Raw genomic sequence first — 17,122 nt, forward strand, 5'->3', positions numbered from 1 at the left:
GCTGTTTGTTGTGATCTACTTTTATTTTCTACAAGACAGTGGTATATAGGGAAAACGACACCTTCTAGTATACCTTGTGGTAAGTACATTCTTCCATGTCTCTTAGTAATTGTATAAAGCATATATCCATAATAGAGAGACTAACAATGCACTACTTGCACATGTACCTGCAGGTTGTCCAGCTCCTGGGGTTCCTGTTTCTTCCTGTCCTTGCCAGTAGTCTTCTCTTGAGCAATCTTCAGATAGGCGGGGAAAGGGAAAGCCAGGTATAGCCTTTACAACACAGTGTAATATTATTATATTGGTGCATTTTGCATCACTAATAATGAATCCTGTCCGCCAGGGAGTGATGCCCAAAGTATTCCAGGCAGAAGTCTTCCAGGAAGGTCCCAGGATCTGGAGCCACGCCTTTTCTCTTCCACTCCCTTTTCCACCTTTGGATTCTAGTTTCCTTAATTATCTGTAACATGGCTAGTCGTCTTAAGCATGATGGGGGAGTTACGATTCAGCAACACTCGTCCAGCTCACTCCTGTGGGAACAGTGGGACAGCTGATTGAATTGGCATCTCTTCTGTACAGGGAGCCAGTGGGGTTGACTGAGGTGGGGTTTTGTCTTGCCTCACCCTCAAAATACCATTACCACACGATGGCCCAAACACAACGCAGCAGGAGACATAAAACACAACAGCACCTAGAAAGGGGTTTCACTTTACAAATTGCAAAGGCTATCTTTTAGAACGAGGCTTGGGGTGTTATTTATGCAATGCTTTCTAACAGAAAGGCTTCCCTAGATGTCAAATGAATAGAGTTCAAATGTATATATATATATATATATATATATATATATTCACTGAAAAAACCATGGGTTTCACACACGTTATAGTTAGGAATTAGCATTTAAAAAACCTTAGAAATTCAATGAAAAAACCAAAGGTTTCACACATGTTATAGTTAGCTGGACATTTCACTCGTAAAAAACCATTGAAATTCCCCCGTTATAGTTAGTTCAGCTAACTATAACTCGCGCGCCCGCAATGCACTACTGATGACGTCACATATTACATCACTCATGACATGGTCACTGACATCACTCATGACATCACTGATGACATCTCAAATGACATCACTGATGACATCACTGATGACATCATCCTTGTGATAGAGTGGCAGACCTCCTCTCCCCCTAATATAACCATTGAAACACACATTCAAAAATAGAAACTAAAATGTTCAAAATAATGAACATATCAATATCAGTTACAACAACCTATTCAGTAATTCTAAGAACCACATACACATACAGTAATTCACCAACAGTCCTCTATAGTCACTCATACATGTACTCACTCATCATATGTACTCATACACCTGTACATCCCGTTACACAATGCCACTCATCCATAGAGTAACTCACACACATAGTCACTCATGCTAATAAAGAATCAATCATCCATTTACTTGCATATACAGTTATACACACACCACCACACTTACTTCTACAGAAACTTACATATACTTACTCTTTTAAACAATCACTTATAGAAACACATACTTATTCATACAGGAACTCTTCCAATCTCTCACTCTCACATATACTCACTTATATACACCAATAGTCACATATACTAGTTTAAAACATATGTAGTTACTCATAAAGACACTATTGAGACAGTCATTCACTCACTAACACACCCATGCACACACTCATCCACCCATACAGTCCTGCACACATGCTGTATTCAACACATACAAATAGTGAGTCACTCATTCATGCACCTATGCACTAAGTAATACCCCCCACCGAACCATACAGAAACTCAGACACTCATAGTGATAAAAAACCAACTAATAACCTATATAGACACTCATGTAGCTACTCACCAACCCATGCAGCCACTTATACACAAAGTAAGAAACTGATACAGATATTTAAATATTTAAAGATTACTCAGTAAGCCATGTATTCACTATGATACACTTAAACAGTCAGTTACACAAAAAAAATTCCAAAAAAAAGTATCCATTTAGACACTTATATACCCATTTATTCTTCCTTTGACCTTGAGATATACATAAATATAAAAAATATATAATTTTCATAAAAACACACAATCACTGGATGATGTCATCAGTGATGTCATCAGTGATGTCATTTGAGATGTCATCAGTGATGTCATGAGTGATGTCAGTGACCATGTCATGAGTGATGTAATATGTGACGTCATCAGTAGTGCATTGCGGGCGCGCGAGTTATAGTTAGCTGAACTAACTATAACGGGGGAATTTCAATGGTTTTTTACGAGTGAAATGTCCAGCTAACTATAACATGTGTGAAACCTTTGGTTTTTTCATTGAATTTCTAAGGTTTTTTAAATGCTAATTCCTAACTATAACGTGTGTGAAACCCATGGTTTTTTCAGTGAATTTCAAAGGTTTTTTAAATGCTAATTTCTAACTATGCCTACAGAGATAGGACATGTGAAGAAAGAAGAAAAAATGCACAGAAAGAAACAAAAGAAGTGCAGAAAGAAGCAACAGAAGTCCTCAAATACGAAGATAAGTGCAGGAAGAAGGATAACGTGCAGAAAGAACAAAAAGAAGAGCAGAAAGAAGCCTTGTTGCAAAATCATCCTGTACCCTCAACTTTTTCAGACGGATACTGGTGGTAACTGAGTCTGACTAACCAGTCCTAGAGCCAGTGCTATGTTAAAAGACACTTAGAATACAGTGAAAACACCTACATACACTAGGGAACATTATGCGTTGGGGTCCCCCTGTGATTAGCATGACCTCCTCTGTAAGCCCCTAGTGTATAATAGGGCATGGGGATTAAAACTACCTCTTAAAACAGGCCACAGGGCGTTTTTGCACACATTAACTCAGGCCCCGTCCCCTCCCTTCACCACTGTGTAAACACGCCCTGTGTCCATTTTTAGTTGGGAGATTAAGTTCATTTGAATCCTGAGGGTCCCTAGGGTCCAACTAGCCCACTAGGTACCTCCAGTAAGTGCCACAGAGCTGCGTTGCAGAGAGGTGTAAAAAGTGGCACGGCCTGGACCACCTCTCTGCAATGCAGCTCAGTGGCGCTTACTGGAAGCACTTGGTGGGCTAGTTAGCCCCCAGGGGCCCTCAGTATTGAAGGGAAATTATATCCCCAATTTAAAACATGCCATAGTGCGTGTTTGCACACGTCACCTCAGGCCCCGTCCCCTCCCTTCACCACTGTGTAAACGCGCCCTGTGGCTGTTCTAAGTTGAGAGTCCCCCTGAATCCTAAGGGTCCCTAGGGTCAAACTAGACCACTAGGTACCTCCAGTAAGCGCCACAGAGCTGCGTTGCAGAGAGGTGTAAAAAGGGGCTTGGCCTCAGAACACCTGGCTGCAGCGCAGCTCCCTGGCGCATACTGGAGATGCCTGTTGGGGGCGCGTTTGCAGAGTGCTGCACGGAGGGGGCATGGCCTCCGGCACGATGCCAGTCTTTTATTTATTTTAGTTTTTTAAGAAGGGGGGCTGTTTGGTTCCCCTTCTTATTCTAATTTATTGGCCCTGATGACCCCATCCCCCAGGGCCAGTCTCCTAATTATATTTTTTTGACCCCAATCCCCAGGGCCGGCCACTGTTTTTTATTATTTTTAAAAAATATATATTTATAGACACACCTAGGACATGCTGGACAAACCGTACGTACCTATCACCATGACGATTTGCGTGATATTCATTAAAAGGCGACTATGCATGCAATGAATCCACGTGGAATGTATTTACACCACTAGTGAAGCTCTGACATGTCTGATGCCCTACCGTGCCTAATCCTGGTAGACACCCTTGTCGTTTATTTATACAAACATGGGTAGCTATTGACGGGCACATTTAATACACATGCACACCAAGCCATTCAAAGGGGATTCGACAAAAATTCGACCAAAACTATGCAAGAAACCCCCCTCACGGTTAATAAAACACACATCCACTGCCGGATGTGTAATACTTTTTATTTTACTCTCTGGAAAGGGGACGAACATCACTTGAGAGTCACAGCGTGCTCCTGACAGAGCCCAATGCTGTGTTACACCCACCATTGCCTGCCGAGTGCCACACACCTCTGTGTTGTATTCCACTAGCTAGTGCATATGCTATGACACTCTCTAGCCCATGTGCACTGTAACACCACCCCGTGAATATGTCATGCCACACTTGTCTTCGCACGGGTTATATTGCCCCATCTAACGTGCCTTTCTCGATGCCTATGTTATAACGCACAGTGCTATGCCATACATATTACAATCTGGGATCCATATATTTGTCACAGTGCATATGCAACGTTACACTCCCCAGCACATATTTTATATTACAACTTTAGAGACTAGTTAGGTTACACAACACTGCCCTGTGCATATTACACTCCAAGGCGCATATCGCATAGCACGCGCTAGTGCCTGTGCTATCTCGCGCTCTCCAATGAATCTGTCATTGCGCACAATGTATTGCAAATTATATTTCACGCCCGGTTCATCTTATATCACACTTTTTGGTGCATAGTTTATACCATACACTATATCTAGTTTTCATTTTCAATCGTGCTCTCAGGACTATGTTCTATATAACACTGTGTTCACCTACCCTTTTCACGGGCATTACATTTTGCGATAGGGGGTGGAGGGTCAGGGGGTGTTTCTGCCAAGTGAGCCCGGAGTCACAGTCACAAACGTCCTCTTCTTCCTGAATAAAAGTGAGATTATGCTGCATACTTGTTCATATTTTAAGTAGTTCGCACAGACACAATGTTTTAAAAACAATAAAGTTCCTAATACCCGCCTTCTCTGAACAGTTAGCTTGCTGCCCCATCCCCTTCCTCCCTATCCTCTGTTGTGTGAATCCATGGACTAGCCTCCTCCCTCCTGCCATGCATGGTCTGATGTGCTGCCACTGCCCTCAATTTAGTATGATGTACCAGTCCAGTCCTCCTGCCCTCCATTGCCCAATTCTATGCCCCATCATTGACCTCCTGCTTAAACTCTGTGCTTAGCTTGCTGCCCCTATTCTCCTTCCCCTTGCCCTCCGATGTCTTTGTGCATGCCCCTGCTCCATCCTTTTTGCCCACCATGTCCCATGGACCTGCCACTCCTATCTACTCTGAGTGTTCTGTTGAGCTGCCACTCCCCTCCCACCTGCCTAGAATTGTCAGATGACTGTAACCTGTCCCTGCCACCTCCACCCTGCCTGTCCACATGCCATGCCCCTATCCTCTTCCTCCTGTCCTACATGGTCCATTGTACTGCCACACCCTTCTGCCCTCCCTGGTCTGTTGTGCTGCAACTGCTCCTCCTGCCTGCCCCGTGTGGTCTGTTGTGAGGTCCCTTCCCCTGAACTTTCTTGTCTGTGCACAGGTCCTGACCCTCCCTTCTATCCTCCATTGTCCTTTGTGCATGCCCCTCCACCCTCCTTCTTGCCCATCATAGCCATTGTGCTGCCACTAACCCTCCCACTTGCCATGCATGGTCTTCTGTGCTGCCATGGCCCCTCCCACCTTCCCTGTGTGGTCAGTTAGCTGCCCCTGACCCCCTCCCACCTTCCCTCCATGGTCTGTGTGTATGCCATCACAGTCTCACTGTTGCTCTACATGGTGTGTCTTGCTTCTAGTGCCCACTGCCTGACCTCCATGGCTATCTTGCTGCTCCTGCCCTGCCCCCTTGCCCCCAGCCCTACTCCCTCCCTCCTGGCTTGTCTGTTCCATTGTAATGCCCCTGATCCGTCCCTCCTGCCCTTTATGGTCTGTTATGCTGCAGCTTTCTCTCCTGTCTGTCCATTATGGTCAGCTAGCTACCATTGCCTCTTGCCCCTCTGTTCTCTGTTGTCCATGTGCATGGTCCTGTCCCCTCCCTCTTGCTTTCTATGGATTGTTGTGCTGCACTCCCGTCCTGCATGCCCTGTGTGGTGTATTGTGCTGCTGCAAACCCTGATGCCTGCCCTGCAGGGTCAGTTTGGTGCACCTCTCCATGTCCCTCCTGTCCTCTGTTATCCAAGTCCATGTCCCTATCCCATTTCCTTCCATGATCCAATGTACCATACTTGCGAACATTTTGAACTTGGTAAGAGGGAGATTTTGAAAAAAAACTGGGGTATTGATTTTCCCCTTTGAGTTACATTGAAAAAGAGGATATTGTAGACAGGAGACAGATCAAATAAAGCCCATTTGAGCTTAAAAACATTGGACGTTTCCTGGCTGAATCGGGTCTGTTGGCATGTATGGTTGTACTACCATTGCCTCTTCCTTCTGCCCACAATGGTCTATTACATTGCCACAGCCTTGAAGGAGGGTAGATTTTGTATCACAGGGGGCCCCTGGCCCGTTCTGTCCACACCTGAAGTATGAGACCCTTGTCCTTGCCCTGCCAGCTGCATTTGTAGGCCGTATTAAATTGACCAGCGGGTCCTGTATTGCTATATAATTATCCTGAGACATCCTTACCACTCAGCCAGCATAAAACCCCTGTGTAGGCCCTTCTGTTCAATATGTAGGCCTCTTTGTTAAATTGACCATAGCTCTGCAATTTTAGTGTATAGCAGTCTGAAGGCAGGTCTGCGAGGCCTTCTGATCCAAACTAGTAGCCCCCACCCTACCCGAGTGCTCCGTGCTCGGTATCAAAGTTCAACATCCCCCTGAAGCTGTTGACATACAGTAGGCTGCATCCTGGACTGGTACTTGCGTCCTGGGCAGGTTTCCCGCTTTTAAGGAAGTGGCAACCGCAGAGCGTCAAGTTAGGAGAACTGAGGAGATTTTATACATGAATATATTGAATTCCCGTACAATACCCATTATTTTCTGCTTGCTCTATGGAACTTACGATAAGCGATTGGCCTGAGAGACTGACCTTTTCACCCAGTCCATTGTCAGCATTAAGTGGGTAAATGACGAAATGTCTGGTAAAATCTGCAGTCGAAGCTTTTGGGTAGCATACGTAGGTAGATGTAGCGTGCAAAGGAGCCCACAAAATGATATAAAAAGGGAGCACCCACAGATATCGACGGACTACCTCGCCGTCTGTATGTAGGTTAACAGGCAGTGCAGGTTTTCCCCAAGAGCTGGGAGCTCTTGTCTTCCTTTGCTTAAAATGTCTTGCTCTGCTTTGCTTGAAGTATCTTATTCTATTTTACCTATATGAAATGTCATGTTATGTTTAACCATTGTTCTCTTTACTTTTGCATTTAAAAGATTTTGTATTGTAATTGCAGGAATGCTTGCTCTAAGAGTAAACGTGAGTGTTCCTAGGTAACATTTTCCTTGGTGTAACTTGTTTCTCATGATGCATTTATAGATGTGTTTTCTCTCTCTCTCTGTCAGTACATTAATTGAGATACAGAGAATATTATGACAGCTGTATGATTATCTGGATTCTGTTTTTTGTACTTTATGTCTCTATTCTGCGGTTTCTTTGAAGTTGCATCTTCTCATTAAACTGCCATTGTATTCTGCCTCCAATTCCATGTCTCATATGTCTGTTTTCTTCATTTTTGGAGCAAGCGTTCCTAGGCACCCCTGCTCAAATTAAGGTGCCCCTTTTGTCCCTGACTCACTCTCCTGCTCAGTTCTGTGGTGGCTCCCGGGGATCTGGGGACCGCCCCTAGCTTCCTTGACCCGTAATAGATCTTCCCTCCAACAGCCTCTCTTGCAAGTCCTGTATTGTTGGTTTGTTGCCCCTGCCCCCCTTTCCACTGCCCTCCATAGTCTATTGTGCTTCCACGGCCCTTCCTGCCTGCTCAGTGTGGTTAAATTGTTGCCTTTGCACCCTCCTACCTGCCTTCAATTTTCAGAGTCCGTGCCCCTGGCCTCTGCCTCTCAACAGTATCCTAATGAACAACTAGATTGCTAACATTCTATATTTATTACAAAAGTGTGGAACGCCTGACATCATCTTGATGTAATCAAAACTGTAATACCTAGAGCATTTCCTTTAGAAATTACATATATGAGAGGGTCTTATTGGCATCAAAACTATGGTTAGTGCTCTAAAAGACTAAAATAAGGACATATTTTCTGAGTTTTCAAATAGCGACAAAGCACTTTTAAATTATTTGTTATCTTTATGTTTTTTTATCCAGTTGACCACTTGATTAAATGTTGCACTTAGGGGAGAGGATGTGGTGTTACTTCCAGAACTGCAGACTTTGCAACTGGGGAACCAGGTTGAAGTTTCTGCTTCAGCTCGACATTCTGTGATTCTGGTCAAATCACTTAGTCTCCCCATGTCTACAACCAAAATGAATTTGTTCTTGTGTGATGTAACCAATGCTCATGTAAAGCACTCCAATACCTGACAAGTCTGCACTATATAACACTGCAAAAACACAAAATAATAAGTGTTTTGCACACTTCTGTCATTGGGCTATATTTGGGCTACATCTGGTTGATTTTGGGCTACATTTGGGCTCTTTTGTCTCCGGTGGCCATCTTGGGAGATTTATTTGTTATGAAGTTTCCTAATTTCCTCATGTACTGCAGTCTCCTCAGTAGGAAATGCTTTCAGTTTTTTACTTTGATTCCATCATGAAGGTATTCAGATATGTCACACATTTGCCATAAATTCTGAATGTTAGCACTCTAGTTGCTCATTAGATCACTGTAGTAAAACTACTCCACCATGGAAGTCTGCTCCTGGTATTAAAAGTGCATGTTTCAGTCTGCATGTCAGAATTTTTTAATGAAATAGAAGAGGATTTGAGAAGTCACTCAAAATGTGCCCTCATTTTCTTTCTTCAGTATTAATCATAATTTCTATGGCAAAATGAACCTCCTCATTGTGTTCCTTTTTAAATTAAATGTTTTAAGTGTTACCAGTTTATTCCAATCAAGATGGCTTCAGGTGTGCCATACTTTTGTCATAATGAAGACAGTAAGCGCTCTAGTTGTTTTTAAGAACATTCTGGGACATTCTGTCATTGGGCTATACTTGGGCTACATCTGGGTGATATTTGGGCTACATTTGGGCTCTTTTGTCTCTGGTGGCCATCTTGGGAGACTTATTTGTTATGAAGTTTCCTAATTTCCTCATTTACTGCAGTCTCCTCAGTAGGAAATACTTTCAGTTTTTTACTTTGATTCCATCAAGAAGGCATTCAGATGTGTCACACATTTGCCATAAATTCAGAATGTTAGCACTCTTTTTGCTCATTAGATCACTGTAGTAAAGCTACTGCTCACCAGGGAAAACTGCTGCTGGTATTGAAAGTGCATGTTTCAGTCTGCATGTCAGAATTTTTTAATGAAATAGAAGAGGATTTGAGAAGTCACTCAAAATGTGCCCTAATTTTTCTTTCTGCAGCACTAATCATACTTTTTATGGAAAAATGAACCCCCTCATTTTGTTCCTTTTTAAATTAAATGTTTTAAGAGTTACCACTATAATCCAAGCAAGATGGCTTCAGGTGTGCCATACGTTTATCATAAGTAGGACTGTTAGCGCTCTAGTAGTTCTTTGGAACACTCTGGGAAGCTGCAGTAGAACACAAAGGAATCAACTGACAGTCTCTGCCCTTGTTGGATGTACATGTTTTACTGAGAATATCAGACTTCATTCTCACATGACTGAGAAAGATAATGTGAATTTACAGGAAATAAGCTCTCAGTTTAGCCTATAGATCACCTTCCAAACCTCTGTGGTAAAAGCATGAGAAAATATTTTTCTCTCAATCATGATATCCCATAAGAAGGCTTTTTCACATGGTGAAATCACCTTAGAACATACCACAATTCCTAAAATGAGTATGGTACCATCAACAAATGATTTATAATGTAACTAAAGTCTTAAAACCTTCTATTAACTGCAATGCTTTTTAATGAGGTGCTATCATGTATATTTGTCCCAAGATGGCTGCCAACACTTCTTGGATGAAGTGCTGACAGCCAATCAGATCTCAGGATGAGATGTGTGGTTAGGCTCCGCCCACATATATATATGCTTTTAAATGCTATTTACTCAGGAAATACTGAACAGATTTACACCAGACCTGCAAAAGGCACTTCCTTGACCTTATGGCTACCTCTCTGCCAAATTTCTAGTAATTCTGTTCAGCCGTTCGGGCTGTAGCTCGTTCTAAAGGTCCTATGGAAAAATGCATGGGAAAAATGCGTTTTGGGACCCCCCTTTTATCTCAGCCCCCGCTTGACGAATCCCCCCGAGACTTTCAGGGTAGGAGCGGAGCGTAGCGCCCCACCTATTTTGAGAAATTCGCGAGGATTCATCGACCGGCGCCAAAGTTATTCAAAATAGAATGTTGCGGATTTCCTATGGAAAAGGGGTCCTAACTATAACTACCTACTGGCGACCGCCAGTAGGTAATATATATATATATATATATATATATATATATATATATATATATATATATATATATATATATATATATATCCTGCTCCAGAGTCCCTCTCACCCATCCGGGAAAAAAGCAGCAGCACTCGCGGGTTTAGTTGGTTAGCCAGTTTATTACTTAGTGCTAAGTAATAAACTGGCTAACCAACTAAACCCGCGAGTGCCGCTGCTTTTTTCCCGGATGGGAGAGAGGGACTCTGGAGCAGGATATTAAACACGGGCACCACCGTGCAAGCAGCACCCGCCAGCGAGTGATCCATTTTAAAGGTGCAGCGGACCAATCATATATATATATATATTCACTGAAAAAACCATGGGTTTCACACACGTTATAGTTAGGAATTAGCATTTAAAAAACCTTAGAAATTCAATGAAAAAACCAAAGGTTTCACACATGTTATAGTTAGCTGGACATTTCACTCGTAAAAAACCAATGAAATTCCCCCGTTATAGTTAGTTCAGCTAACTATAACTCGCGCGCCCGCAATGCACTACTGATGACGTCACATAATACATCACTCATGACATGGTCAGTGACATCACTCATGACATCACTGATGACATCTCAAATGACATCACTGATGACATCATCCAGTGAATGTGTGTTTTTCTGAAAATTAAATATGTTTAATATATGTATATCTCAAGGTCGATGGAAGAATAAATGGGTATATAAGTGTCTAAATTGATGATTTGTTTTTGAAAAATTGATTGTATTACTGACTGATTAAGTGTATCTTTATGAATACATGGCTAAGTGAGTAATGTTTAAATGTGTAAATACCTGTATCAGTCTCTCACTTTGTATATAAGTGGCTGCATGGGTTGGTGAGTAGCTACATGAGTGTCTATATAGGTTATTAGTTGTTTTTTTGAGTATCAGTATGAGTGTCTGAGTGTCTTCATGGTGCGGTGGAGGTTATTACGTAGTGCATAGGTGCATGAATGAGTGACTCACTGTTTGTATGTGTTGAAGACAGCATGTGTGCAGGACCGTATGGGTGGATGAGTGGGTGTATGGGTGTGTTAGTGAGTGAATGACTGTCTCAATAGTGTCTTTATGAGTAACTACATATGTTTTAATGTAGTATATGTGAGTATTGGTGTTTATAAGTGAGTATATGTGAGAGTGAGAGATTGGTAGACTTCCTGTATGAATAAGTATGTGTTTCTATAAGTGATTGTTTAAAAGACTATGTATGTGTAAGTTTCTGTAAAAGTAAGTGTGGTGGAGTGTGTATAACTGTATATGCAGGTAAATGGATGTTTGATTCTTTATTAGCATGAGTGACTATGTGTGAGTAACTCTATGAATGAGTGGCATTGTGTTACAGGATGTATAGGTGTATGAGTACATATGATGTGTGAGTACATGTATGAGTGACTGTATAGGATTGTTGGTGGATGAGTGGATGTGTATGTGGATCTTAGAATTACTGAATAGGTTGTTGTAACTGTTATTGGTATGTCCATTTTTTTGAAAATTTCAGTCTCTATTTTTAAATGTGTGTATCAAAGGTTATATTAGGGTGAGAGGAGGTCTACCACTCTGTCACAAGGATAATGTCATCAGTGATGTCATTTGAGATGTCATCAGTGATGTCATGAGTGATGTCACTGACCATGTCATGAGTGATGTAATATGTGACGTCATCAGTAGTGCATTGCGGGCGCGCGAGTTATAGTTAGCTGAACTAACTATAACGGGGGAATTTCATTGGTTTTTTACGAGTGAAATGTCCAGCTAACTATAACATGTGTGAAACCTTTGGTTTTTTCATTGAATTTCTAAGGTTTTTTAAATGCTAATTCCTAACTATAACGTGTGTGAAACCCATGGTTTTTTCAGTGAATTTCAAAGGTTTTTTAAATGCTAATTCCTAACTATAACGTGTGTGAAACCCATGGTTTTTTCAGTGAATTTGTAAGGTTTTTTAAATGCTAATTTTTAAATTTTTTTTTTTTTTTTACATATTTTTATTTTATTTTTCTATCCTTTTTTAAAGACTATGCTTAAATTTGAAAAATTCTACAATATGTTTTTATTTTACCATTTTTATCAAATAAACAGGTAAGATTTATTAGTATAACTTTTTTTTTGTTTTTCCATTTTTTTTTTTTTTTTAAAACGTACGCGTACGGTAAGCGCACGTGTTGCTTTAATTACGTTAGATTTCTACGCTGTTTGCGTTTGTTTACGCAATTTGCGTATACGCACGTCACGCGCGCACAGGGCGTAACGCGTACGCTGCACGCGCACGTTACGCGGAAGTGAAGGGGCGTGCCTGTTGTGCACATGGGCGCGTGTGTGTGTCTTTTTTACGCGCATGCGTACTTTTTGCCGTAAGCGTACCGTAAGCGTACGGTAGGTCATGTGATCATGAAACACAACTTTTGATTGGTTGAAACTACTTTCAGTTCTAGAACTCTCCTACACCACACCCATTCCCCTCATTTCTGCTTGTGATCCCTTAGGAGAAGGAGCTGGGTTGTCTTTGTGATACGATGGCAGAACAGCAGAGCTCTTCTGAGAGTGAGGCTAGCAGCACTACCTTGAGGCAGAGAGCGAGGAAACAAAAGACCTCTTATGTATGGGAGTATTTTTCTTTTCCAGAAGGCCAGCAAAAGGTAAATGCACCCTTAGTGACTTGTAAGCTGTGTAAGCGTGTACTTTCAAGAGGGAATCCTGACAGGAAGTATTCCTTTGGGAATCACACCATGATGAGACACCTTAAGGATGTACACAGAAGGACACATGCTCGACTTACTGGAGGTAACCCTTCAGTAAATCAACCAAGCACATCCACAGCAGCTCAGCCTGGACCATCATCTGCAGGGCCAAGTCCTTCTTCTGCAGGTCAGGTGAGCCCTTCATCTGTGGGGGGAGCATCTCCTTTTTCTGGTCCTCTGGAAATTAACCCTCGGTTTGCGAGGGTTGAAGTACGGTGCGCCTGTTGTCATGATCTAATTACTTATAGGGAGACCAGTATTTCCCTAGTGAACAATAAAATAGATCAGCACACTTGTCGTACCGTCTAATATTCCCAATCTTTCTTTCCTCTGTCCCTGCATGAACACAACGGCTCTTTTAAGAGCCAACCTTACCTTTCATCTATTTTTTATATATGTTTTTAAAAACTTTTTTAAATTTATTTTTTACCGTACGCGTACGGTACGCGTAATTTTTTTTTTTTTTTTTAAAAAACACTAAAAATCAATTATCACAATACAAGGTCCTTGAGAGACTACAATTAAAAACTGAAAATGTGATTGTAGAGAAGTGGAAAAAAGGGACCATGATATTATTGACTTACCATACCCACTCAAAAAAATATTTATTCATTTAAATTTTTTTTTAATTGCTTTAAAAATGGTTCTAGTTTTTGAAAATTTTCTATCTCAATCTGAAAAAAAAGAAAAAAGTATTAATATTTTATAAAACATTTTATAATACAGTACACATATTTACATATTTATCCAAAAATATTTTTGCCTTTTTTTTGCTGTTTTCAGAATATATTGCATTTCACTATAAATTGTGAAAGCAATTGCATTCATCATTTAACAGCAGGCAAAAAAAAAATTAACAATCTCAAAGATTGTTTTAAAAAAGCCCACAATCTCTTTTTGCATAAACATAACTTTATAGAAATGCATAATATTTTTAAAAAATATCATCTAATATCAATACTTATTTCTTTAAAATACCGTCTGATATTTTTGTTTCAGAAGTATAATCACAATAATATATCTCAAATAACTCCACAATACATCGGGTTCCATTTCCTTTAGGCCAAATAGTAATTTTAAAATTCTTTTTTGGTTAAATTTCCAATGGTAATCCAATAAAAATGTAAAGTTTAAATTGTACAGATCTCACCGATTCTCTGTAACATTTTGGTTTCCGAAAGATTTATTAATAATTAAATAAGTCCACAATAGAATTGTTTACTTTTCCGCATGGCCAAATAGTAATTTTAAAAATCCTTTTTGAAAAAATTTCCAAAGGCAATCCAATAACATTCCAAAATTTAAATTGTGCAGATGTTACCGTTTTTTTCTAAATTTTTGGTTTTCCAAAGTTTCCTTAAAAAATGGAAAAATTCCACATTACAATTGGTTACCTTTCCATTAGGCCAAATGATAATTTGTTAAATGTTTTTATTTGTAAATTCCAAATGGTAATCCAATAAAATGGTAAAATTGTTTTGTCCAGATGTTGCCAATTCTCTCTAAAATTTAGGTTTCAGGAAGATTAGATAGGAATTTGCTAAATCAAAAGGCAAACGTTGCTTAAAAATCAATTGGGAATCATTACACAGTGTCCAGCCTTTTTCACATTTAAGATAAACTGTGTAATGACCAGAAGTTACAGTAGGTCCATCATGGAAAATTATTGCAACTGTTACAAAAGTTTTTCCTGAAATTGATAATTGCTGTCCTGTAAACTTCTTTATTAAAGTATCCAATTTTGAACGATCATCTCTACATCGTTGCATCATTAAAATTACATACTGTCCGTATTCCTTTAAAATTAACGTTGAAAACATTTCAGATTGACACTCACTGCATTGCATGCTATGATTAGCATCTTTAACTAATTTAGCAAAAGTGACTGTTTTACTCTCTGGCAATGTTAAATAAATAAACCTTTCATTATCAACATTAGAGCCACATATATTATAACAGTTTTCACAACTATGTTCCCATTTATAAGAGAGACCAAATAAATTTTCATTGGGAACCCCTTCTTCTTCCAGTACCTGAAGAAAATAGATCAAGAATTCCTGTGCGTCTTGCTGTACATTTTGAGAAAACTGTGTTCGTCCTGAACATACATCTAAAAGTTTTCTAATTTCAGTAGCACTTTCTATTTGAGTTTTATCATTACTCAGCTTTTCAAAAAGGAGACTCAGCGCAGAACAGAATCTTTTTCCCTGATTTACTATTATCTGCTCTTGCACACTATCCAGATAAAATGCAACATTCAGCACTACATTAGCGTAGCAGTTGACACCAGAGCTATTTTCAAAATGACATCCTACAACCTGTTCTTCATTTTCCTTATTCTTTTTGCTTGCAATTACATCACTCCTCTTTTTTTTCCTCCTCTCTACATCTTCATTACAGATATTCTCATTTCTCCTTTTACAAGAAACTACACGTTTCTCCAACACAGGATACTGACCTAAATGAGGAGCATAGCTTCTTCTTAATCTATTATACTCCTTTACACAATTTGTATCAGCACTAACTTTTGAATCATCAAAGTCTATCATGAATAAACCTGATAATGTTTTCACTCGTGACAAAGCAACATATGCCATACCTTCTTTGAACACAGTTGAACCAATGTTCACAAATGCACAATCTACAGTCAATCCTTGAGACTTGTGAATAGTTACAGCATATGCTAGCAAAAACGGAAACTGCTTCCTACGTACATATAAGTCTTTCACAAGCATGAAACGAACTGAACAACGACAAATGACTTTAACTTCTTCTATCTGATCAAATTTTATTTTTAAACATTCAATTCCATCTTTTTTCTGATAATTAATAAAACCCACAACTCTTCCCATAGCTCCATTAACTAAACCTTTTTCAACATCCAAATTTCTCCTTAAAAATACTCTACAGTTCATGCAAACATATAGATTTTTTTCTAATCCAGCTGTTTTGGAAATGTTCTTCTCTAGTGAATCCAATTTATTTTTCAGTGTGCCTGTTAATGTGACAGAAATTCTTCCATCCTCAATTTTGTCCACTGCTTCCAATTTCCTGATATCTTCCTTTTCCAATTTCAAAAGCTCCTCATTGAATATTGAGCATTCACGTAGAGTTGGCATTAAGCAGATGACACTTTTGTTTTCTGCAATGTTCTTGTATATCTTCTCTGCAACTATTTCTTCCTTTGGAAATAAATTATGTAGCAACCGACTCTGTAATGCTTTTTTGCCAGCTTCAGTGACTAGTCCAATTCTGATATCTTTCAGAATACTTCCATATTCTTCATCGTTTGCTTGCCTCATATTAGTAGTAAGTTCCTTATACTCAAAGAAGGACCAAATATTTGTATTACCGATGCTTCCCAATGACTTCTTCGTGTCTTCATGTGTCACAGTATTAAACACTGGTTGTCCTTTAACTGGAGTAAGTTGCAAAAGATCTCCAAAAACTATGACGTGTTTTCCTCCAAATAACACGACATAGTCTGTCTTCAGAATTTGCTGCATTCTTAAATGCACAAAGGCAAGCATTAAGTTTGATACCATGCTCACCTCATCAATAATGAGAACTTGCATCTTCTTCAATACTCTTGAAACTTCCAAGCATGCTTCTCCAGTTAGCTTGTTGTATTGTATTTTGTTCTCATGCTCCACTGGTAACATTAGCAAACGATGTAAAGTGATTCCTTTTATGTTATATGCTGCTAACCCAGTTGGAGCAGTAACCACACAAGACAAAGTAGAATCCGTTTTTTGCTGTAGGTAGCTTCTGATGACTTTTATTAGGAAACTTTTTCCAGTTCCAGCTTGTCCGCTTACATACATCCTGATTGGATGAAATGATGTGCATGAGCACTCTTTTTTTACATGTAGAAATCCGTGATCAATTTTGTTTCTCATCTGTTCATAAATTTGTTGCTGCTCTTCGTTCAGTTGTCTTTCCAAATTTTGTAAGTCTATAAATTCTTCTTGAGCTTGATTCATAGCCGTTTCCACTTCATTCATGGCTATTGATGCTTCATTTTCAA

Source organism: Triturus cristatus, chromosome 6 (genome assembly GCF_964204655.1).
Source record: "Triturus cristatus chromosome 6, aTriCri1.1, whole genome shotgun sequence".
Taxonomy (NCBI): Eukaryota; Metazoa; Chordata; class Amphibia; order Caudata; family Salamandridae; genus Triturus; species Triturus cristatus.